Below are 23,758 nucleotides of genomic sequence, written 5' to 3'. Positions count from 1 at the left end.
GAGTTTGTGGATGGAATGGAGGGCTCATTGTATGCTAATTAACATATCACCAACCAATCTACATTCCCAGTGCCCTGACGTTTCTGCACATACCATGAGATTTGGAAGTAGAAAGTCATTCCTGGCTCTTTCAGTTCAAACTGAACTGTTTGAATTCCATCATTTCTGATCTATGGAGCTGCTGTGAAAAAAAAATCTTAATTTCTTATTTGCTTTGACTATCATGAGCTTGTACTATTTCCAGTCTTCTTTTTCAGGGAATGAATAACCTGGTAAAGACTTAGTTTCACTAGAGATGAATAAAAGTAAAATGTGACAGAATGCTGTGTGATTTCACAGCTCTGTAAAAACACATGGATCAGTCTGTTGGCCTACAGAGATTTCTTTCTCTCCATTTCAGTATCTCCTTACTAATGGTCCTAGCTGCTTTGTTCAGGAAGATTTTATAATGTCTTTTCAGTTCAGGTGCTAACACACTTTAGAATTCCTAGCCTACTTCTTTTTCTTTATTAGTACTTTATTTTAATTAAAATTAACCATTTAGAAGGACTAGACTGTAATAGTGTTAAATATCAACTTCTGAAAAAATTACATTTATATAAAAGAAATAAAAACAGGCCAGCAGAAATCCAAAATAGGTGCAGCTTCCCTTATTGCACATGGATGAACTGTGCTGTCTGGGTAGGATAATACTTAGGCTAGGCCACAGGAGGAAATGAAATCAAAGAGGACAGACCTCCAGTCTGCATTTAGACTACCAGTGGAATCCTCCATTGGCCTTAAAATATACTTAGTATATTGGACACACAGATGCTCTTTACAAACATGCCAACATGGCTGCCATGCATTTCAGTGACATACATTCTTTTTGTTCAAGGCTTGTGTGAGCTCACTGCACAGCTCTCTCACACAGTGAGTGTGCAACATTTGCACACAAAAGCCCCTGTGCTCACACTCCCAGACGACAGGGGAAGTGAACGGCTTTCTTTTTCATGCTTGCAGGGAACTGCACTGTAGCTATGGTTCACCTTTCTGAGCACTTCTGATTTTAGTCATTTATATTAGAACAAGGGAAAAGTGACAATTAATGTAAATGGGTACTAACAGAATTCCTGCTACTATACAATAAAATGCAATTTTTAAAAAAAGTTTCCACCATGTTCATTTAAGGTGGCAATAACTGTATGAAAAAGAAAAAGCCTGTAAATGTATAGAAAACTTCAACTTTGTCTTCTGAACAAATTACAAAATGATTTGCTTTTATCCTAGAGTTTTTTTTTTTTTTTTTTTTTTTTTTTTGTGTAAACCTATGGACTTAGTTACCACAAACACTTGCCCTTAAAGTTTGGCCTGAGCTAGTTTGGCCTTCAAGCTTTCTCTAAGTTTGTCCATGAATTCAAACACATTCAAGTAGTCAGAAAGTTGAACATTGAGTAAGCCTTTAATGCAAGCAGCCAAGTCCTTAGTCATGAAGCCAGCCTCGATGATCTCAATGCAGACTTCTTCTAGAGACTTTGCAAAGAAGCTGAGCTCAGTATTGCTATCAAGCTTTGCTCTGTGGGCTAACCCTCAGGACCAGGCAAAAATGGAAGCAATGGGGTTGGTGGATGTCTCCTGTCCCTTCTGGTACATGCGGTAGTGATGTGTGACCGTGCCATGGCAGCCTCTGCTTCTACAGTCTTACCATCTGGACAAATCAGCACACTGGCCATCATGCCAAGGGAACCATAACCTTGGGCTCCTGAGTCTGACTGCACATCACCAACCCAGTTTTTACAGGCCCAGATGAAGCCTCCCTCTGATTTCATAGCTTGAGCCACCATGTCATCAATGAGCTTATGCTCATACCAGATCTTCCGAGCTTCGAACTGGGATTCGTATTGCTTGTCATAGATCTCCTGAAAGATGTCTTTGAAACGCCCATCGTACTTCTTCAGAATAGTGTTTCTGGTGCTTTAGATACAAAGGCCAGCCTTTGGACAGAGCCGTTTGGAAGGAACTGTGCGCAAAATCTTCAAATGACTTACCCTGGTTGTACATGCCCATGCCAACACTGCCACCTTCTTCAAAGTTGTGCACCACGTATGTCACCTTTTTAGTTCCATCTTTTGGTGTGTAGGTTATCTCTACTTTTCCAGCCCTGGAACAACAAGATCAGTTGCTCTGTATTGGTCTCCATAAGCATGATGACCAGTGATGATGGGTTTTACACAGCTGTCACCAGTCGGGGGTATTTTCGCAGATAGTAGCTTCCCTGAAGACAGTGCCATCCAGAATTTTCCGGATGGTGCCATTTGGTGATTTCCACATTTGTTTCAACTTGAGCTCCTCAACCATCTTCTCATCAGGGATGATGGTCGCACACTTGACACCGACGTACTTCTTTATAGCTTCTGCAGCATCCTTGGTGACCTAGCCATTCATTGGTGGCATCAAGATTCTCTATGCCTGAGTCATAGCTGTGCAGATCTAGTTCCACATAGGGAAGAATGAGTTTCTCTTTAATCAATTCCCAAATGATTCTTGTCATTTCATCTCCTTGCATCTCTACCACAGAACCGCCATGAATTTTTTGAACATTTTTACTTTGATAACTCCGCTCATGCCCATGCACACACAGACTGTCCCAACTCAGGCGCTGCTGGCTCAGCATCCACCACAATCATCGCACCCCTCGCCTACTTCTTCATCATAATTTTTGATGGATGTTAAAAGGTATTTGTAGTTGTACTGTTTTTTTCTTACAGTATATCTGAAGATTTTTATTAATTACTTTCTTTTTTGAAAACTAGGTTCACAAATCTTTCATCATCATCCTTTAACTTGTTGGCTAAACAGTAAAAAAAAATTTAGGAGAGGAAGATGTATTTCAGAGTGATAAATATTTTATTAAAAAGGGGGTCCAAGTTCATGCTCTAGAGGAGAGAGAGAAAAAATTTCTGAGACTGTGAAGTTATAAGGAACAGGTTTTAACTGGCATGCTAGAATTTAAAATTAAAACAAAAGTCATTTTTAAAAGGCTTTCTTCATTTTTACTTATGTATCTTTATCCCCATGTGTATAGCATCTATGTGTGTGCTCCTAAAGAGGTCAGAAGGTGTTGGATCCTCTGGAGCTGGAGTTACAGGCAGTTGTGAGCTACTTCTCATGGGTGCTAAGAATCAAACTTGGGTCCTCTGGAAGAGCAGCAGCCATTCTCGAATATTGAGCCATCTCTTCTGCGCCATAAAACCATTTTAAAATGTTACTAAATCAAAAGCTTTCAACTATAATATTTAGATAAAGAAATGTAAATCCATTTACCTTAAGTTCGGTTCTTTTCCTGGATCTTGGGTGGCCTCTCCAGGGTTCCTCTCCCACAACAGTTCTGCTAATTTTCTACCTGGGAGCCAGGCAAATCCCTTCACACTCAGAGTTTAATGAACCACTGATCGAGCCTCTCTACCTTTGTTAAGCTCTGGTGTAATTAATCTTTGTGAGTACTCTAAAACTCTTGGCCACAAAGCACATAAGATTAATAAATTATTATAAAGCATTTGTAAATAGCCAGGACCTGTCTAAACATCAAATAATAACGGAAGGGAAGAGGGCTTAGATCATCATAGATCATGGTATGCAGCCTCTCCTTTAGTTCTCAGGTTGGATTTCTTGATCCGTTCTGAAGTGGGATTTCTTCCCTTTCTTTCTTTAAAAGTATTGTTTTGTTTTTATCAAAATAAGACAGCTGGCTCAGCAGCGAAGAGCATTTGTTGCTCTTGTAAAGGGGCTGGCTTTGTTTCCCAGCATCCACATGGAGGCTCAAAACCATCCACCCATGACTGTAACTCTAGTGCAAGGATATCCAATGCATTCTTCTGACTACTGAGGGCACTGGGTCTGCACATGATATACACACATATGTGCAAGCAAAACACTCGTATACATAAGATATAGAATACATTTTTAAAATTAAAAACTATGTTCATCAATGAAACATAATTCTAATTCTAATTTGTTGAATTTTAAGAGGACCAGGTTTTGTTTCCATAACTCTAATGGTAGCTTACAATCATATGTAATTCCAGTTCTAGGGTACCTTATGCCTTCTGGTCTCTGTAAGCACCAGGCAGGAACACAGTGCACATACATACATACAGGTAAGCAAACACTTACAGACATAAATTAAACATAAATAAATGTTTAGAGAATAGTCCTGGAAGCCTTCACGGGATGTAATCAAAATGAATGAATTGGGGAAGGGCAGAAAATTTTAATTCTTCTTTCAAAATCATTTACTAAACTTTGACTTACATTTCTCACCTACCAAATTATGAAGACAATATAGTTATTACAATGGTTAAATGAGCCATTAAGTGAAGTGCCTGTCAAATGTTCCAAACATAATAGGTGAGTAGTGAATATTGTAACATGTAAACATATGTATACATACATACATAGATACACACATACATACATATGTATGTATTTCTACATATATAGTATACTATGGCCAAAGACTTATGCAGGTCATTAAGACCAAGCCTGTAAGTTTTAAATCAAGGCAACATTGAACTTACTAGTTCTTTGTTGCAATGTGCAAGCATAATGTCTAGTTTTCCTTATAGCATATACAGGTCTCACACTAAGACGACCTCTGCTTCAGACGCTACAAGGCTGGCTTATAGTGGAAATGGGCATTTTGAAAATATGGCCACAGGGGGTCAGTCATGTGCTGTGTTCTCCAAAGAACTAAAATTGAGCCCTTCACTACAGTATCAAGTCACAGATTTCCTATTCTGAGCTAGGAGTTTATTATTCCTTTGAAACCATTAGACAAATGCCATTTTAGCTTGAAGAAGGTATACTTTTAATCTACAAAACGGGATACTGGGGTCTGGCTAAAATCTAGACAAAGGAAAAGAGAAGGTATTAGAATCTAATAAAGAAGGAGATTTAGCACCATAATGTCATAGAGAAAACCAAACTACTCCTTCTTGCATGATTGATATTTATAAGTCACTCGATGAGCCATTTCCAGACCCCCCTCTTTGTAGCCTGTGTGGTTAACAGCTGGGACACATTTACACGCTGCACTCAGTGACGATTCAGGGTCCAGGTTTGGATTTTCTGAACTGTAGTTTACAGGTATAATTAATTACCTCCAGGTATCAGAAAATTCCTTAGCAGGGAAAACAAAAATGGAGCAAAGGAAGTCTTACTTTTTCTTCTGTTGTTTTTTTTTTTTTAAACTGGCAAATAAATACTATTGGCATGATAGTTCTTTCTTTTTGAGAAATGAGAAATGGCACAAAGATCTTAACACGTCCCTTTCCTGTCAAAGTCGCAGTGAACAGTCTTGTTCTACAGCTTAAGTTAAAAAAAAAAAAAAAAAAAAAAAAAAAACATAATGTTCCAAGGAGCTGGCAGCAGTTCCCCACACCACCAACGAAACATTTGTTTTCAGGGGTGGCTGAGAATCTAGGAAAAGAATTGTTGACCAAGACACCTTGACCAAGGAACAGTGAGTGCTTTAGCCATCTTAATACAACATTATTGTCTTTCAACCTTGCTTTTTGCTGAAAATAGCAATGAAGACACATTTAAGTCTTATGAAGCTAGAATTCTGGGGGAGAAAACAGGAAAAAATAAAAACAACTACAAAATAATTTGTGTGGTGAAAATTGTACTAAACAGTGTTTTGACTCCTTTTTAACAGATAACACAGGAAGAGGTTACCTCCATTTTCTACGATGTGTGCCAGTGGTTTCAGAGCAAGGAAGGCCATATCAAAACATACGTTTTTAGAAGAAAACAGTGTCATGTGGATGGTGTGGTACCTAGTAGAAGTGACAGCCTACCTTGACTAAACATACAAAAGTTAATAAAAAACAAACAAATACAAACTCCTCTGAAGATGCCATTTTTCATATTATGGCTGAAAGTTTGTGCAATTCTATATGAAATGGTGAGAAAAATATCCAGAACAATGCTGGTTTGTCCTATGTAAAAGGACTTGGCTTAGCTTGGACTGAAACTTGTATTACTGCAGTAGCTTCTAAACTACAGACCTTTTTTTTTTTTTTTTTCTTTTTTACAACACTAGGGACTGGACAAGTTTTGAATCTGCTGGGAACTTACGTCTTAGTTCCCAGGTAGCACTTTCTTGCTGTGTTCTCAGAGCAAGATAAAAGGTTCCTCTTGTGTGTCTTCCGTAAGAGTATTAATCCCATTTATGAAGGCTTCTTCTCCATTCTCTAATGGTCTCTGTAAGGTCCCTGATACATTTGAATCTTAAATAGTCGGATGCTTGAATAACTATTCCCCAGCTACAGACCCTATTTGGGAAGGCTGTGGAACACCTTTAGGATGTGGGGCCTGAGTGACAGAATTAAGTCACTGGGGGTGGGCCTTTGAATTCCTATCACAGTTTTTCTCTGCTGCCTGGACAGCCATGATGTAGATGGTTGTAGTTCACCTATTACTCTTGCTGCATATTTTCTGCTCAAGCACACAGGGCCTAGAAAGTATAAACTCTGAAACCATAAGCTAAAGTAGCCTTTCCTCTCTGTCTCTGTTGGGTGTTATTACCAAAGCAAAGCACAGTCCCATTTCCTTGAAAGTTAGAACTACGGAATATGAATTTTCCCTTTTACTAAACAGATATTCTTTTCTCCTGCAATATAATCTGAATATATTTTTCTTTCCCTCTATTCCCTTCAGTTTTCTCTGCCCCCAATCCCTGTGGGTCCACCCCTTTCTGTCTATCATTAGAAAAGAACAGGCTTCTAGGAGATAACAAGCCAAATAAAATATAATTAGTATACAACAAACACTATGGTATGGAATTTGGACAAGCCAAGCCAACAACACAATAAGAGAGCCTTAAGAGCAGACACAAGAGTCAGAGGCCCACTTGTTCACACACTCAAGAATCCCATAAAAGTACAAAGCTGAACGTTATCATATATACAGCAACAGCTTCTTAAAGAGGCACTTCACTGAGTGTGTGGCCGCCAGTCTTGAACCCTCCAACGTTTGGCAGTATGATGCATTGGGAAGAGGGGCGGCTGCTGTGAAGCCTGGTCCATCTGTGTTTACACCACAGCTCAGATGAATGCCCTTGTTCATGAATTCACTGGAGAGGCCTCACCCTCCAGTGAATCACAGAAAATTCAGCCAATTTCACAGGGTGGTTTCAAAGATCAGCTGAGAATAAAAATAATAGTTAAGTTCCGTAAAGGCATCACCACATGCCAGCCACAGCTGATAGCTTTACCAGATAACACACCCACGGTGAAGTGTCCATGGAAAAGCTGCAGAGCAATGGGCATTCTCTCCTGTCATGGCTCCTGTCATGACAAGCTCTTGTAAGAACATATATTTTTAATTTTTCACTTTATTTTTATTTTATGTGCATGGGTGTTATGTCTACATGTATGTCTGTGAGCCATGTGTATATACTGCAGAGATCAGAAGAGGGCAGCAAATTCTTTGGGACTTGAGTCCTAGATGCTGGTAAGCCACCATATGGGTGCTGGGAATGGAACGTGGGTCCTCAAAACCATAGCCAGTCCTCTTATCCAGTGAGCTATCTCTCCAGCTCCAAGATTAATTTTTAGTAAGAATATAATAACCCGATGGGCATACCTATATACTTTACAAAATCTCTATAATGGAAAAAACATTTTGGTGATTTCCACTTTTGTGTGTTTTGTTACTATTAGTAATAACACAATGACAACAATAAATATTTTCATTCTTTTATATCTACATTAAAACCTTTTTGCCTTTGAAACAACTAAGCCAAGAAATACTAATACTAATTTATTGATCCCACTTCATCTTTGCCAAACTGAATATGATCACTTCTTATTTTTCTACCTACAGTGGTATTTTATTTAAGTTTTGGACATTATTAATCACTTGAATAATACAAATGAGTGACAATTTAAATTTAAATTAAAGTATGTCTTTCTTGCTTATACATTGCTCTGATATTTTTATTGATTTGTGAGAGGTCATGGAATAGTAAGAATATTAACTTCTTGTTCATAATCTTTCCTCCAAAACTCACATCTCATTGTTCTTTCTTGAATTCAATGTATGCTGATTTTAAGATTCATAAAACCTTAAGTATGCTACAGAATCTTGAATTTTCTTTCTTTCTTTCTTTCCTTTTTTTTTTTTTTTTTGGTCAGTATAACCCCTTCCATTGTTTCATGCTCCAAAATCCCCTTATTTTCCAGAAATTAGAAAAATAAGTGCTTTCTTCCTTCTAAGATTATTCTAAGTCAATAATATTTTTAACTTGATTCTTGGGTCAGTCTTGAGGTTTTTTGTTTGTTTGGTTTTGCTTTTTGTGTTTTGTTGTTGTTGTTGTTTGATAGATGATATGAGAAGAGGGAGAGAATCTTCTTTGACTAGATCATGGAGATGGGCCATATACCCAGGTCCCATGCAAATGTTGACAGTTAAGGCAAATGAGGGCCAAGAAATTTAAGCAATGTATTTCCTTCTTGGAAACACTAAACAAAGGAGACACACTTAGCAACTTGCACAGCCTCAGGTTTAGCTTAAGACTTTTAAAACACAGGGAAGTCTCCTGTATTTTTCAGTGTCTCTGTCAATACATTAAAGCTTTGAATTTCTCTCTCTCTCTCTCCAACCCCAATTTGGCCATATAGTCACCATTATGTCCAGGTGAGGGAGGGTCCTATCTGCGAGACAAAGGGCTTTCTGGCTTAATATTCTACCACATTACAAGACTGCAAACAGGGATCCTGACCGAGGCTGAAAAGTATACACAAATAAATCCCCAGCCAATGCTTGATTGGAATAGATATATGGGAGTCAGGGGCAGAATTGACCAGCTGCTGGACCATATGATAAACACAGAGGATCATGGTGTGGTATAAAAACTGGGCATTTATATGGTACAGCTGGTCATGCATAATCTTCTCCTAATTTATAAGGCGGAAGCATCTGCTCTCTAGCTGCCTCTCTTTCCAATTTTCTAACAGCCTTATCCTTGAGCCTCCAGACTGTGGAGCAGCCCCACAACACTGCAGAGAAGAAGGGAGTACTGCCTCCAGGGAAAAATGAAGGCCCAGGATCCAAACATTAGGAAGACTCGGATCCGGGCTTTTTTTCCTGGATGCATCCTGGTCATTTCTTTTTAATCATAACACTTTGAAATTACATTTTTTTTTTTACATGAAGCACCTTGGGCAGCCATCTCTGGATAGGGTCTTTTTGTCCCTCAATCCATAAAGGAAAATTTAGGCCAAACTAACCTCTGAGTGCTTCCAGTGAGAGTTGAATTAGTTTCTGTTTAATTCACGAGGCCCACATTGGAGGAGGACGCAGAGCAATGACACTTTCTCTATTGGTTAATCATCGCTGCCAGTTTAACAGAGTTAGAGTCACCCACAAAACCTCCGAGTCTGCCTGTGGAGTCATTTCCACAGAGATTAAAATGAGGAGGGAAGACCTACCCTGAATGTGGGCAGCGTTATCCATGGGCTGGGGTCCACGACTGAGTTAAAGAGAGGAAGCAACTAGAACAACAGCTGTTCTCTCTGTGGCCTGTGTGTAAATGCATGGAGACCTGCACTTTTAGCTTCTGATGCCAGGCTTTCTCTGTGATGCTGGACTGGACCCTCAAGTCTGAGCTCAGATAAATCCTTTCTTTCTTAATTTGCCTTTTCTTCCAAGGAATGCTGTCATAAGAAAAGGAACCAAGACACCCTCTTAGCCTTTAACTGCCCACCACAGCTCTCCAACAGACTCGCGTGCCTTTAACTGCCCACCACAGCTCTCCAACAGACTCGCGTGCCTCACTGTCCCTCCCTGCTCCTCCCAGGTTATTTCTGCTGCTTACCAGGGAAGGGAGGTTGGGTAGCAAAGCCCAGGTTCCCACTGCCTCTCTTTTCATCCCCTAGTGGTTGGTAGAAGCTTGGAATATTTTAAAAGAGATGTCTAAGATTCAAAGGAATGAAAATTAACAGTCGAACTGCATCTTCTGGGTCACGTGGGTAAAATGATGCAGAGAGAAGTACCGCCTTGCCTCTCAACAGTGCTCTTTTGGAAGACGCCCATTGTCCGACATTAGCAGAGGCATTAGCATTTATTTACTCGGCCACTAAATTAAAGTCGTGATGTTGACTGTACCACCTAGCCTCTCTGAGTCTGTGTTTCTAGAACTTCACAGTGGGAATAAGAGCTCCAACTCATATAAAAATACCCTTTAAGACATAAGACACTGGACAAATGTTAGTGGCAACAATTTGATCTTCATGGACATGTGGAATGTTAGGGTTATAACAAGGTGATGTGTTACCATTCAAAGAGAATTTTTCTGAGAGAGAAGACGATGAAGACTGTGGAGACTACTGGGATAATGACAACGCAGGGAAAGTCTGTGTATTTTGGCATTCTTGTCTGTAAGAGGAGCTAGAAGCTGTAAAAGCAGTAACAAAACTGGAGTGTCTCATACAAACTACAACACAAAATAAACAAAGCAGAGATGTCACATGGCAGGAATTCTCATTCACAATTTCCTAGTAACAACTCACAAATAATTCTGACAGGAGCACAACCTTCACACACACACACACACACACACACACACACACACACACACACACACGGCTTTTGCAAGGCCATTGGCCAAAAGGACTATTTAGTTTATGTTGGTACCAACCTTATTATTAGTCCTTGGGGCCAAAGGTGGCTATTTCCAGATATCTTACCTTAGGGTATGTTTCACAGCTTTCCATTGCCCAAATCTGTGAATGTTTCCACAGCTGACAATGGCCTATGATTACAATTGCTAGGCCATTTTACTCCCAAATAAATATTGCTGTTCTTTTGAGAACTTCCTCTTGATATTTAAGTTGATAAAGACATGTTCTAAGTACCCATTATGCTAGCTTTGTCTTTGAACATTACCATACACTCAAGAGGAAACAAAAACAATTGAACAAATAATCAAAGAACTTCACATATATATATACATATATATGTATATATATATATATTTTTTGAGGACACTAATATTAAAAAAAAATACTCAGTGACCTTAAAGTTCCGTTCAGTGATTATTCAACCTTGTCCCTGGAAACACATTGGCTGTGTGTATTTTGTTGAGTCTTTTGTTCTCCACCCATGGGACCAGTGGTAGGTTAACAAAGCCCTTGACAAGTGTTTGAGATGGCTTCAGCAATATTTTGTACATACTGAGCAAGTATCCTGTTGGGTTTTTCTCACACTCTACTTCAGCTGTTTCCCTTTCTCCTGGAACCCACAGGCTTGTCTTTGAATGTCTACAATCATTCCTTCATGACTTGCTCAGTGTCCACATTCACTAATACCAACAGTGCTCAAAATCGACATCCAATGCATCACTGAAAGTTGGTATAATGAAGTGGTAAGAATCATCTGACAGGCTGAGAATCTCAATTGGGGATGACAGAGCTGCAGAGTGGGCCAAATTTCTAGGTGATTCTTATTATGAGTCCAAGACAAATGGATTTCACAAATAATAAAAACAGAAAGTTGCTCTTGTGATCCAGTAAATCTTAAAGTGGGGTTCAACCAGGGCTTCAGCCATCACCCCTGGACTTGTTGGAAATACAAATCATTGCAGAAAGAATGGGATTCTGGAGGTGGGCCCAGTTTCCTGGGTTGTAACCTGTTTCTTCTCGGATCCTTCTCCTGTGGGAAGTCAGATGTAAAGGGCTACTGAGGGTCTACACCATTGGCAATGGTCCTCAGCTCCCTTTCTTGTCTCTCAGGGAGATGGGGGTGGGCTGCTAAAGAGAAAAGAAGCTCCCGAAGAGCCATGGCCTGTGGTAAACCAGAGCCCAAGTGTTGATAATGACACTTCACTAAGAAATCCCCTGAGAATCCAGCCACCAAAGCGACCTCTTCCCTCTAGACTCAAAGACGTTTCACTTTCCTAGTAGTTTCAGCTCTGCTTTCGGTGGTTAGCGGCTGTTCATTCTCAGAGTGTTTGATGTAAGATTCTTCTAATTATTGCCACGGAAGAGGTGGCTGCAATTGTCACCTGTGGGCAGATGTGGCTGCAGTTTAATCACACATCTTTCTGTCCCACTAGTGGGAAAGAACCAGGGGTCAGCAGACAGTTCACCCTGTCCCCTGCCTTCCCAACCTGCAGCCAGATGGCTGATTGTCTAAATGCTTCTAATATAAGTAAAATTTGTTCTGTCTCTCGTTTAATGTTTAGTGGACCCTTCTTAAACAAACTAATTCAGGAAAGTTTCAAATTAGCAAAAATCACTGTGAAGGTACCACATAGACTTCACATAGACTGCATGTGTAGCTTCCTGCATTATGAGCATCCGATGTTAGCAGCACAAACATTGTAACTGATGACCTAAAGTCATACATTATTATTAGCTAAAGTCCCCCCTTTTCAAATGCCCTTGATTTTACCTACTGCTTTTTTGATGTTGTCCCTAGATATCATTCAGAACAACACTTTAAAAGTAATTAGCATGTGATATTTGGGCCCTGACCTGAATGTATTACACAATGAACTGCTCTGCAAGATGGTGTTTCTCTGATGCATCAAAAGACCTTTGTCAGACTTGGGAGTCCTTTGACTTCTGCCAGCATCTATGAAGTGGTGACGTTAACCTAGTAGCTTCCAAGTGGATTAAAGATCTCATGTCCCTGCAGTTCCTAATGACCCTTCTGTTCTTCAGTGAAACACTGAGAAGCATGGAGTCTAAAAACCCCCAGTCCACATATATTTAAAGTAAGGGCATTATAGAAGCTCTCTTAAGAGTGATTGTTAAAAGCTGCCAAGCTCATAGACAGAGTCAGAAAAAATGCATTAGTTGAACTTAAAAACTCAAGCAAAAGCAAAGGATTTGATGTTAACAATTTTTACAAACTTAATGTAAAAGCATCTTATTTTCACTTTCTTTTCAAGCAAGGAACCCATAGTATTTGTATACGCAATACTGAACCAGTTTGGGGCTGATGGTTTTATTGTCCATCTGTCCTAGAAGGGAATTTTTCTTCTTATTTATGAGTCAACTGTATTTGTACTTTGGTAAAATATGAATAACGTTGTCCAAAGAGTGATCGACTGATGACAAATTTTGAATTCTCACCATGAAATTAGAGCCCTGTAAGCTACTCTGGGTGGCAAGCATCTATTTTTGAGAGTCAAAGACTAAACAAAGGTCTTCTATTTTTCTCTCTAGGTAAGCATCATGGTTTAGAACTGGCACATCTGGTATTTATTAGATATGTATTAAAGAACTTTGATTGAGTGAATTAAGGATTCAATTTTAGCCCTGTTCTAGTTTAACTTTTAGAAAGGTTGCTCCAGATATAGATTTGAAAAACAGAAGAAAGGACGCAACAGTAGGTATGACACCAGACAGGAAGTCTGTGTAAGCCTTTGCCAGTAAGTAATTAGTCTAGTCTGACAAATGCAGCTGGCTTACTAACTGGACAGAGAAAGTCAGGATCCCTGCATATGGGATCCTATGTGATCACATGGTGTGAACATCCCATCATGAGTGGATGTGCTTTGTTCTTTCAAGCCGTGAAGCAGAAGGATCACTTCATGACTAGCCACAACCACGTCCTTTGGAACCTATGAAAAGCCAGACGGACCCGTCTTGATACTTACACTGTCATTTAAAAATGTAAATTGACTAAATGTGCAAGACCATGCAACTCCCTGTCTTTGCAGAATTGGTGGGTTATGAGATAGTATGAGATAGGCTACCCTGCAGCCTCCTATCTGCAACCTCAAAGTGTTGAAGCAAGTGACTCAGGATTACATTCCTATCATCTTGATTAAAACAAACAAACAAACAAACAAAAAACTGTCCCTTGTCGGAAACACACCCTGGGTCTGCCCTTCATTGAGTGCTAAAAGTGCCATTCCTGTTTTCAAACTCGTTCTTCTTTTGCTTGTGGCACACCCTGGTTCTCTTTGGGTTGGCAATTCTTTGGCACAAATGGAGTGCAGGCTGTTTAGATGCACGAGCAAGGGGTTCACTCTGAAAATGGGACTCATTCTGTCTTTCCCCCCAGACACATCGATGTTTCCTCAGTGGGCTCATGACCAAGTGCCTATGCGGTAGGGATTGAGTCCTGTGTAACTGTGACGGTTGATACAGGCAGCTTGTTAGAACCTCCCGTTACCTGGAGACAAGCCTCTGGCAAATCTATGAGGAGTTTCCAGACTGGCTTAATCAAGGTAAGGCATTCCACTCTAAATGTGGGCGGCACTGAATGCAAATGTCTCTGCTCCTGCCTCTACAATTGCCCCACCACAACGGGCTCTACCTTCAAATTGTGAAAGTCAAGCTGTCCTCTCTAAGTTGCATTTATCAGGCATTTTGTCATCGCTGCAATGAGAAAAGTAACCTGGCTGTGTTGAACCGGCAGCCCAGGCTTCCAGTCTCAGTACTCCATCAGCCAACAGTCATAAGCAACTCGAAAACTCCTGGCATGTTGGCATGTTTTGCAGGCACAGTGATTTCCCAGGGGAGTGAACGCTCTATATTTGGTTCGGCTTCCGTAGCCCATTTTGCTTCTGTGTGGCCAGCTCTGTGCGCTTCCTGAATGTTTCATTTGCCTTTGTGTTTCATCATACAACTCTGTTTCTCAGAGAAGAACTCAAACTTAACTGACATCGGGTCCCCTTGTTCCCATAACTGCATTGCCAGAGTCTGTGTTGCCTGCTACTACAAAAGCTAATGAATAGAGTCCCTGAATTGAATCTTCCGGTTGTGCCTAATTCAGAACCACTGAGAAGGCAGCAGAATGACATCCTACAGATCTGTTCTATACCCATCTCTAAGTACCAGACTTTATAGTGAAGGAAACAAAATAAAATGGGTGCTAATCATTACAAGGCTTAATTATACTCCTCTGGTCAGGCGGCCAGCCTTGTCTCCGAGAGTCATGGCACCGGCGCCCCTGTCCCCCTAATCTCCTGCACCTCCCTTCATTGCCATTTTTCTCTGTGCAGCTGGGTTTGCACATTCCCAAGTCCACCGTGTAATAGTGTATGTGAAAGGCAGCAGCCTTGTGTCTAGTCTACTGTTAGCGCAGCATCTTACTGGGACACTTCTGCATGTAGGAGCAGTCTACGTGCAACAGCAAGCAGTTCTATGGAGACAGAATCGGAGGCTCTCAGAGTAGGAAAAGATCCCCCCTCTGCCTCCCTTCCCCTCCCTCCCCCACCCAGGGAATTTTATGTGCTGTCCTAAGATTTTGTTAAATGCAAACAATTTTACTTACATCTTGTGAAAGCAATAGTGTTAGGCAGATGAGGCATTTTGTAGCATCCCCTATCCTGTCCGTGTGGCTATGATTCCTGTCAGCTATCTGAGCCAATGAGGACTCAGGGATTTGTACCCAGCTCTTTGGTAGGACATGTCTCCTTACTTTTATATTTTTCTTTTGACAGATTTCTTTTCTTCTTTGAAAGGCAAGTACCTTGAGTTCACTGAAAAAAAAATGAGGCTGTGTAGAAAGACAGATCTTGCCCAAGGGCTCCTTAATTTGACTGAGGAGTATTGACAGGCCCTGGAGAAAGCCTGTGTGCAACAGTTTTCTCTTTCTGAGCTTGGGACGTGCTATCAGTTGTCCTATCAAATCTTTCATGTCTCTGGCTTTCTATTTTTGCTCATCCCTGCTGGCAAGCTTGCCTCGTCTTGTCTTCATTCTTTGCTTTAAAGGGGAAATTTGTACAAATAGCAAGACAGCTACTGCATCTCAATATTCTCATGACTTCTGATGGCTTCCACTGAAGTAGCAGAAAGGGCCTACATTTTCAATTATTGCAGGTGACACTTTTACCAAATGCAACAACAGGGGCATTGAACATTTAGTGTGAAATCTTTTAGTTTCCATCATCATCAATCTCCCATCGTCCTACTACCGTTTCCCAGTGCTGTGATAAATACCTAACACTCTTAAGGGAAAGGTGTTTATTTCAATCACAAGTCCAGGGTACTGTCCAACAACTGCGAGGAGATGGCAGGAACTTGAAGCAGCTATTACATATTACACACAGTTAAAGAGAGAGAGAGAGAGAGAGAGAGAGAGAGAGAGAGAGAGAACAAACATTTGTATGCATATATGCATACACTCAACTCACTTTGTCCTCTTTCTTTCTTTCTTCCTTTTTTTTTTTTTTTTTTTTTTTTTTTTGTCCTCCCAGGACCTAAACAGGGTGTCACCCTTCTAGGCTGGGGTCTTTCCACATCAATGAACATAGTCAAGATAACCCCCTCTTTCCAACTGTTCACAAGACAACCTAGTCTAGACAATCCTTCATTGGGATTTTATTTCCCAACATACTCATTGTATCACTAAAGCAGAGGTTCTCAACCTGTGGGTTGTGACCCCTCCAGGGGTTGAGGGGTTGAACAACTTCTTTCACAGGGGTCACCTAAAACCATCAGAAAACACATATATTTATATTATGATTCATAGCAATAGCAAAACTACAGTTGTGAAGTAGAAATGAAAATAATTTTATGGTTGGGGGCCACCACAACATGAGGAACTGTATTAAAGGATTGCAGTGTTAGGAAGGTTGAGAACTACTGCACTAATGTTTGGTTATGGTGGTACCACACTTCCTTCCTTTCTGTATTACATAAGGCAAGTACTGAGCTGTCAAGACAATACAAGATCTCTGGCTTAAATCTGGGATATTTATTTCTTGTCAGCACAGAACTGGTCTGCAGGTTCTGTTCCATGAAATCATCCAGGGCCCATATGAGTGAAGACATTGTGACCAGGCTTTAGAAACAGAAAAATCAGGAATGTAACTGTTCTTCAGAGGATGAACTGGCAGGTATTTATGTGAATTCCATTCACTGTTGTTTGCTAAGAGCTAAACATGTAAGTTTGCCTAGCTTCAAAGAAGGAAGGCTAAAAAATACCTCAGGCAGGCCTGAAAATGATGAGTGTGATTTTGGGGGTGTATAATCAATAATGTCTCACGTCACTATATCCTGTTCTTTAATAACTGCAGTATGTGACAATAAATATGCTATAATTTTTCAAGTTCTTTTATTTTCACATTTTAGGTAGCTTCCAATTTGTTCCTGTTTTTAGGTCTCTTAGTATATTATTATACACTATGTATCTTACACATAGTAAAACAAACATTTGTCCCTGTAATTCATTTTATTTATAATGAATATGTATGTGAGTCATCTAGTTGTGAGTCACCCGACATGGATGCCGGGAACTAAACTCAGGTCCTGTACAAGAGCAGTACACACCTGTAATCACTGAGTCATCTCTCCAGTCCTTCCCCATAACCTATCATTTTAGTAACTGCATCTAACTTGACTTTTGAGGATATCCTTCAATCTAATTCATCATTCTACTTGGGATGTTATGTGTGCCTCCTTCCCTACAGTGTCACACACAGAAGCACATCAAACCTTTTGGTTTTGCCAAGGTATTAAGTATAACATACTAACTCACTTTAGTTTAAAATTATGTTCAAAAATTTCACCTTTCCTTATAATATTTTTAATTCTTCTTTTAACACTGCCTTGAGAAAGTGTCTTGGGTTTATCAAGTTTATTAAATGCTGAGAAACGTAACATTGTTAGTAGCACAGTATAAAATGGTGTCATTTCTCATGAGACTTCTATTCACCCCTTCTGCATTTCTCTCCCCTTCCTATCCACATCCAGACACACAAAAACTAAAGCTTTGGGAGAAACACTCAGGAGCTTTCCAAGAAAATGTGCCTGGTTATGCAGGCTCTGAGAAATCCCTTAGGTATTAATAAAACTGTATTATGGATAACATTTTTTTGGGATAGGTCTCATGTAGCCCAAGTTGCCTTTGAACTGTGGCCAAGGATGAGTTTGAACTCATGATCTTCCTGTTTCTACTTCCTAAGCTCCGAGATTATAAACACAGCCAGACTCATGTGATTCTAGGAACTGACTCCAGGTAATATTCTTGTGTGCTGGGTAAGCATTCTACTCACTGAGTTACATCCTCAGCTGGACCAAGCTTGTAGAAATACAGGCCCCAGACAGTAAGGTGTCAAGTAGAAGGACCAGGGATGAGAAATAAGGAAGATATAAGTGACTGCTGGGACAGTGTTGTACAACCTGGTGATTTATGCCAAGTTAGTTTAGTAAGAAGTACAGCGTCATACTATTTGAAGTGGAATGGGAATGGCAAAGGTCAGCAGAGAGCTAAGTCAGACAACGTTGGCAAAGAAAACATTGGATACCTTAGACACAGCTGCCTAAGGATTGATAACCACACTCGGGAAGAAGGTTGGATTCCTAGAAATTGCAACTTTGACTGGCTCCACCCGTAACCAGCCTTGCCAAGTCCACACCTGGACAAGGACACAGAACTAAAGCTCCCTTTGTCCTTTTATTGAGGCCTCTGAGAAAGTATTGGGTTGATGTGCCTCCTCACACCTAGCTGTAAACAATAAAAATTTTAGGTCAAGGCAAGAAACTAGAATTTCTTGCATGTCAAAAATAAAAGAATTCTCTTCAAAAAACAACTGACACCTGCAAAGCTTTGTGAATATAGACAAACGTTAGAAGCACCATTTTAGAAGCATTACACTTTTCAGACAGTCTGGTCCCTATTTCTGATAGAATGTCCCTAAGAACAAAGCTATGTCAAAACTTCTCGGGAACCGAGAGTAAAAAGTTATGGCCCTAAAGGTTTTATTTTGGCATTGTTCTCAAAGTTGAAGAATGAACTAATTACCCTCCTCTGCTTTGGTGTTACTTGACTTTGTTGGATCCTCCTCAAAGGCTTCCTTTGTTTGTGTCTCCCCCCCCCCACCTTTTCTCCAGCTCACTGAGAGGAAACAAGGCCTGTAGTTGATGCCATACACACACTACACAAGCCATTGGAGCCAGGGTTCGGTTCGTTTTCTACATTGTTTTCTCTCTTTGCTTTTCAGGAGATATGTTTGATTACCTCTCTAAATTTTAGCAAATACTATAATAAGTGAAAGTCTCCCTCCCTGTTTATATGATTTAGTTTTCTAACTGTAAAGGAAAATCTCTTTATGTTACATTACCAGGCTAGAACCTTCTTATGCTTGGATTAGAATGTAAAATCCCTCTATGAAGTGTAAAAAAAGAATTGAATTATATAAAAACAAACAACAACAACAAAATGTATGGAACAGTTTTCTATGCTTAGCATGGTGAAAGAGTGAAACTGGTATTTTCCTTTAATGGCACTTTTAATGTCAATGGTTTTAAGGAACTAAGTTTTATTAAGCAGGTGTGTATGCACTTTGCATTATGAAACTGACATCTTTTTTTCTAGAAATGTTATCATTATTATTCAGAAAAGGAAGACACGCTCTTTAAGATTTCTGTGCTCTGAATACAGAGACCACAGAAGGTGATACCCTGGCCATGGCCCTGTCTGAATATCAAGGGAACCACAGACTCAGTTCATTTCTAAAGGACCTTTGGCTCATGAGAAGAGCTAATTATTTGGGGGCTAGCATGACTATACAATAGATAATTTTCCACTCTTAAAAAGTCCATATGCTTTTAAAATGGAGATGAGCAATGAGAACACATTACACTAAGCTAGAAAAAAAAGGGGGGGCAGCTAAAGAAGGACACACACGTATTGAGCAAATCTGCTACGGTAAAGGATCTGAGGTAGCTAACCTCAGAAATCCCAGTAATGGTGGCCAAAGAAGCTTAGTGGAAGTGATGTTTCTGTCCTGTAGGGCTAGAATTTCAGAGTATGTGAGAAAGATTGAGAAACGGGAGGAGGCAATAGTGGCATAGCAGTGTGTATGTACATTGTACCTAAAATGGTTATGATGACAAGTTTTGTGGAGGATTTATATATATGTATATATACATATATATACATATATATACATACATATACATACATACATACACACACACACACACACATATATATATGTATATATATATATCAATAACAAAATCCTCCAGATAAATCTAAATGACAACCACAACACCATTGGAATAAAATTTTCTTCTGTTTACCTTATTTCCTTCCCGACTCTGGACTGAACAGTGGTATAAGTACCTACAGCAGTAAAGAGGCCTTAGTTTCTGGGCTGGGAATGTAGTTCAGTTGATAGAGTGTTTGAAACCTTAGGTTCCACCCTAAACATTGCAAAACTCAGGGCTTGGTGGTATCTACCTATAATCCCAGCACTCAGGAGGTTGTGGCTAGAGAGTCAGAAATTCAAGGCCATTCTAGGGAATTGAAGGCCAGCCTGGAAAACATGAGACAATGCCTCAAAACAAAACAAAAACAAAACAAACAAACAAACAAAAAAAAAAAACAAAGAAAGAGAGAAAGAAAAAAGAAAAAGTGCTGGAATAATTTTCTTTTCCTTTGTCTTTCCTCTTACCTCCTAGATTTTCTTATGTCCTTCTAGGCTTCTCCAGATTAAGTCTTGGACCACGTTTACTGAAAAACCAAAGCTTCTTTTAGCTGAGTTGGTGCTGTTTATCCTCTTGTTAACTGTAATGTATGGCCTTCTGGCAGGCATCCAAAGCCATTTGTAAGGCACAGTTGGGTGATTTCTTCTTCATCTTCAGAGGTTATCCACCCCACACAGCTGATTGTATTTCTACTGCTACACAGCAAATGACCTCAACATTTAGCCACTGAAGACAATAAGCATTCATTTCCTTGTGTTGCCAGGAATGAAACATTTGGATCAATTAGCTGGGGGGGGTTTGGGACCACAGTCTCTCATGATGTTAGAGGCCAGCTGTTAGATTAGGATACAGTTATCTTAGGTATTAATAGAGGCTAGAGGATTTAACTAGAAGCACGGGGTTGTTCAAGGAGTTATTGAGGGGTGGGGCTCAGTTTATTAGCTCGTGGCGTTCAGCATACCTTTGTTCATGATGCGGTACACCTAGGGCATGTTCAGCGTATGTGAAGAAGTAAAGGCTGGCGTGATGGTCTCCCAATTGTGCTAGATTCATTCCCTGGTTCCCTCAGATAGCTTGGTGGAAGTGTGTGCTGCAAGAAGTGTGTGCTGACCTCAGAGATCTCAGAGATCAATACATAATGTCGACAAATACAGGATAAATATACATACTATCTTGTTATGACCCAATCTCTATGTGGCATACTCCCTGCTAAGTGAATAGATTTTGTTTAATAAGGAAGGGTACTGTGGGAGTGTGAAGACCTAGGAGCAAGGACTTGAAGAGTCAGCCTTCTTAGAATCACACTGCAAGTACCAGCCCTTAGAAGATGACTGCATTTCTCTGGTTTCATCAGCCCCAGTGCTAGGTTTCCTTCAAGACAGCTGGAACCCAGGTCCCATGGTCTCATGAGAACACCGTTATTCCTTCCTGCTTCCATCTTGAGTCATCTGGGCTGGTTTCAGAGTTCATAGTTTTCCAAAAGCTTGTCATCTGCATGTGTAAGTCACACATTCACAAATCCAGAGACAGCACCAATTTCTCCCATGAATCCCGAATTCTAGACTCTCCCAAGAGCTCTCACCAGATGCTTCTCTATAGTGGTTTGACAAGCTGATGACTTCTAGCAGTGGAGTCCCCATGAGGAAGTGGGACACCTGCGTTCTGCCATGCTACATGCTTTCTCTTGGAATTCCCCTCAGATAGCTTGGTGGAAGGAGAAGCACAATGTCTGTGAATTCTTTCAAGGTTTTTTCCCTTTGTAGACACAGACAGACTAAGTAGTGTTAGGGTCAAAGGCCTTTTTGGCCCTCCACTTGGAGAGAGATGCCTGGCAGAACTAGGCTGCATTCCTTACACTGTAGAGCTACTTGAGCAATGCAAGAGAATGAAAGAAATCTCATTCCATTTCCTCTCAGATATGTGTTGTAGAGGGGAATCAGTGCCATCATGGAGCATGACAGCACACTTGTCAACATTCATAAGAAGTGATACAAGCGAACAAGCTAATAATGCCCATGCTTCATATACTTGGATGCTAAAAACAAGACAAGTCATTGAACCAAATGTCTTACTCTGCAACCTCAGCAAATGCACTCTCAAATTTTAAAATTTTAAAAAAAATATACATCAGGCCAGGCAGTGGTGACACACACTTTTAATCTCAGGGCTTGGGAGGCAGAAGCAGGCAGATCTCTGTGAGTTCAAAACAAGCCTGGTTCAAGGACAGCTTCTAAAGTAACCCTGTCTCAAAAAACAACAAAACAAAGCAACAACAAAACCCCAATATATATCATTCTTTTTGTGTGACTTGAAAGTCTGCAGAATATCATTGGTAGAGAAGCAGGTAGACTAACTGCAGATCTTTACATATTGCTCCTGTTCTCCAAATCCAACCCCAGTCTCATCTCTATTTCTGCACTAGAGAGCCTGCTGCAGTCTCCCTTCACCTCCTGTCTCCATCTTCAGAGATGACACAGATATTCTTGCTCCTAACCTCCCTCCCCAGCTCCTTGCTCAATTCCAGTCCCCCAGGCAATCTCTGCGAATCTACGTGCTACTCCTGCAGATAGGCCCAATGCAGATCTTCTCTATCCATTCCAAGTTCAATCCCCAAGTCTCATCCTCAGCTCTGTAGTAGACCTCCTGCCTGGCCTCTCCTTACCCACTGCTCCAATACCCAGGGACTAAGCAGATGCTGGAGAAGCAGCCTGCTTTCCTCCCTCCTGTGGACCTTACTCAACACCCCTACCTCCTCACATCGCTATTCCTAAGTGTCAACACCCTACACCTAGAAACACATTTTTACCTGGGACTCTCAGTGGCCACAACTGTCAGGATCCAAGAAGAAATTTCTCTACCAGGGTACACTCTCCTAAGAACCAGAGAGGGCAAACAGAAAAAAAAAAAAAAACATCCACCCAACAAAGACAAGACCAGATATCAGCACCTAGAATTACAATCCTCAAAAACCCAGATGCCTAGATACCAAAATAAAAACAAAATCAACGACAGCCAGACTCCACTACAGCCCAGCAACCACTGCACAGTGGGCCCTGAGAATCACAAGATAGCTGAAGCACAAGAAAAAGACCTTAAAATAGACCTTACGAATACTATAGAAGTCCTTAAAGAGGAAATGAACGAATCCCTGAAAGAAATCTATGAAAATGCAAAGAAATCGTGGAAGGAAATGAATAAAACAATTGAAGACTTGAAAGTGAAAATAGAACCAATAAAGAAAATCCCTAACTTGAAATGAAAAACCTCAGAGGCAAGCCTCACCAACAGGATACAAGATATGGAAGAGAGAATCTTAGGCCCTGAAGACAACAATAGAAAGAAATGGATATCTCAGTCAAAGATGTTAAATCTAAAGAAATCTTGGCACAAAGCATACACAAAATCTGGGATACTGTGACAAGACCAAATCTAACAACAACAGGAATAGGGGAAGAAGAAACCTGGGTCAAAGGCATAGAAAATATTTGCAACAAAATCACAGAAGAAAATTTCCTGACTTAAAGAAGGAGATGTCTATCAAGGCAAAAGGAACACACAAAGCTATAGACTAGACCAGAGAAGAAATTCCCTTTGGCACATAATACTCAAAACAGTACATGTACAGAACAAAGAATGTTAAGAACTGCAAGGGAAAAGACCAAGTAATATTTAAAGACAAACATATTAGAATGACACCTGACTTCTTATGGAGGCTACAAAAGCTAGAAGGACCGGGACAGATGTTCTATAGACTCTAAGAGACCACAGATGATAGCCTAGATCAAAGACATCACAACATAAAACAAGATATACTAAACCTA

General features: G+C 40.3%; 1 pseudogene; it reads right to left on the bottom strand.

The window, feature by feature from the left end:
- Positions 1-1,338: 1,338 nt before the first annotated feature.
- LOC127215197 (isocitrate dehydrogenase [NADP] cytoplasmic-like) lies at positions 1,339-2,582 on the bottom strand (annotated as a pseudogene).
- Between the last annotated feature and the right edge of the window lie 21,176 nt (positions 2,583-23,758).

The sequence above is a fragment of the Phodopus roborovskii genome, unplaced genomic scaffold (assembly GCF_943737965.1).
Source record: "Phodopus roborovskii unplaced genomic scaffold, PHOROB, whole genome shotgun sequence".
Taxonomy (NCBI): Eukaryota; Metazoa; Chordata; class Mammalia; order Rodentia; family Cricetidae; genus Phodopus; species Phodopus roborovskii.
The sequence above is the reverse complement of the archived record's forward strand: the minus strand, read 5'-3'. Positions and strand labels throughout refer to the sequence as shown.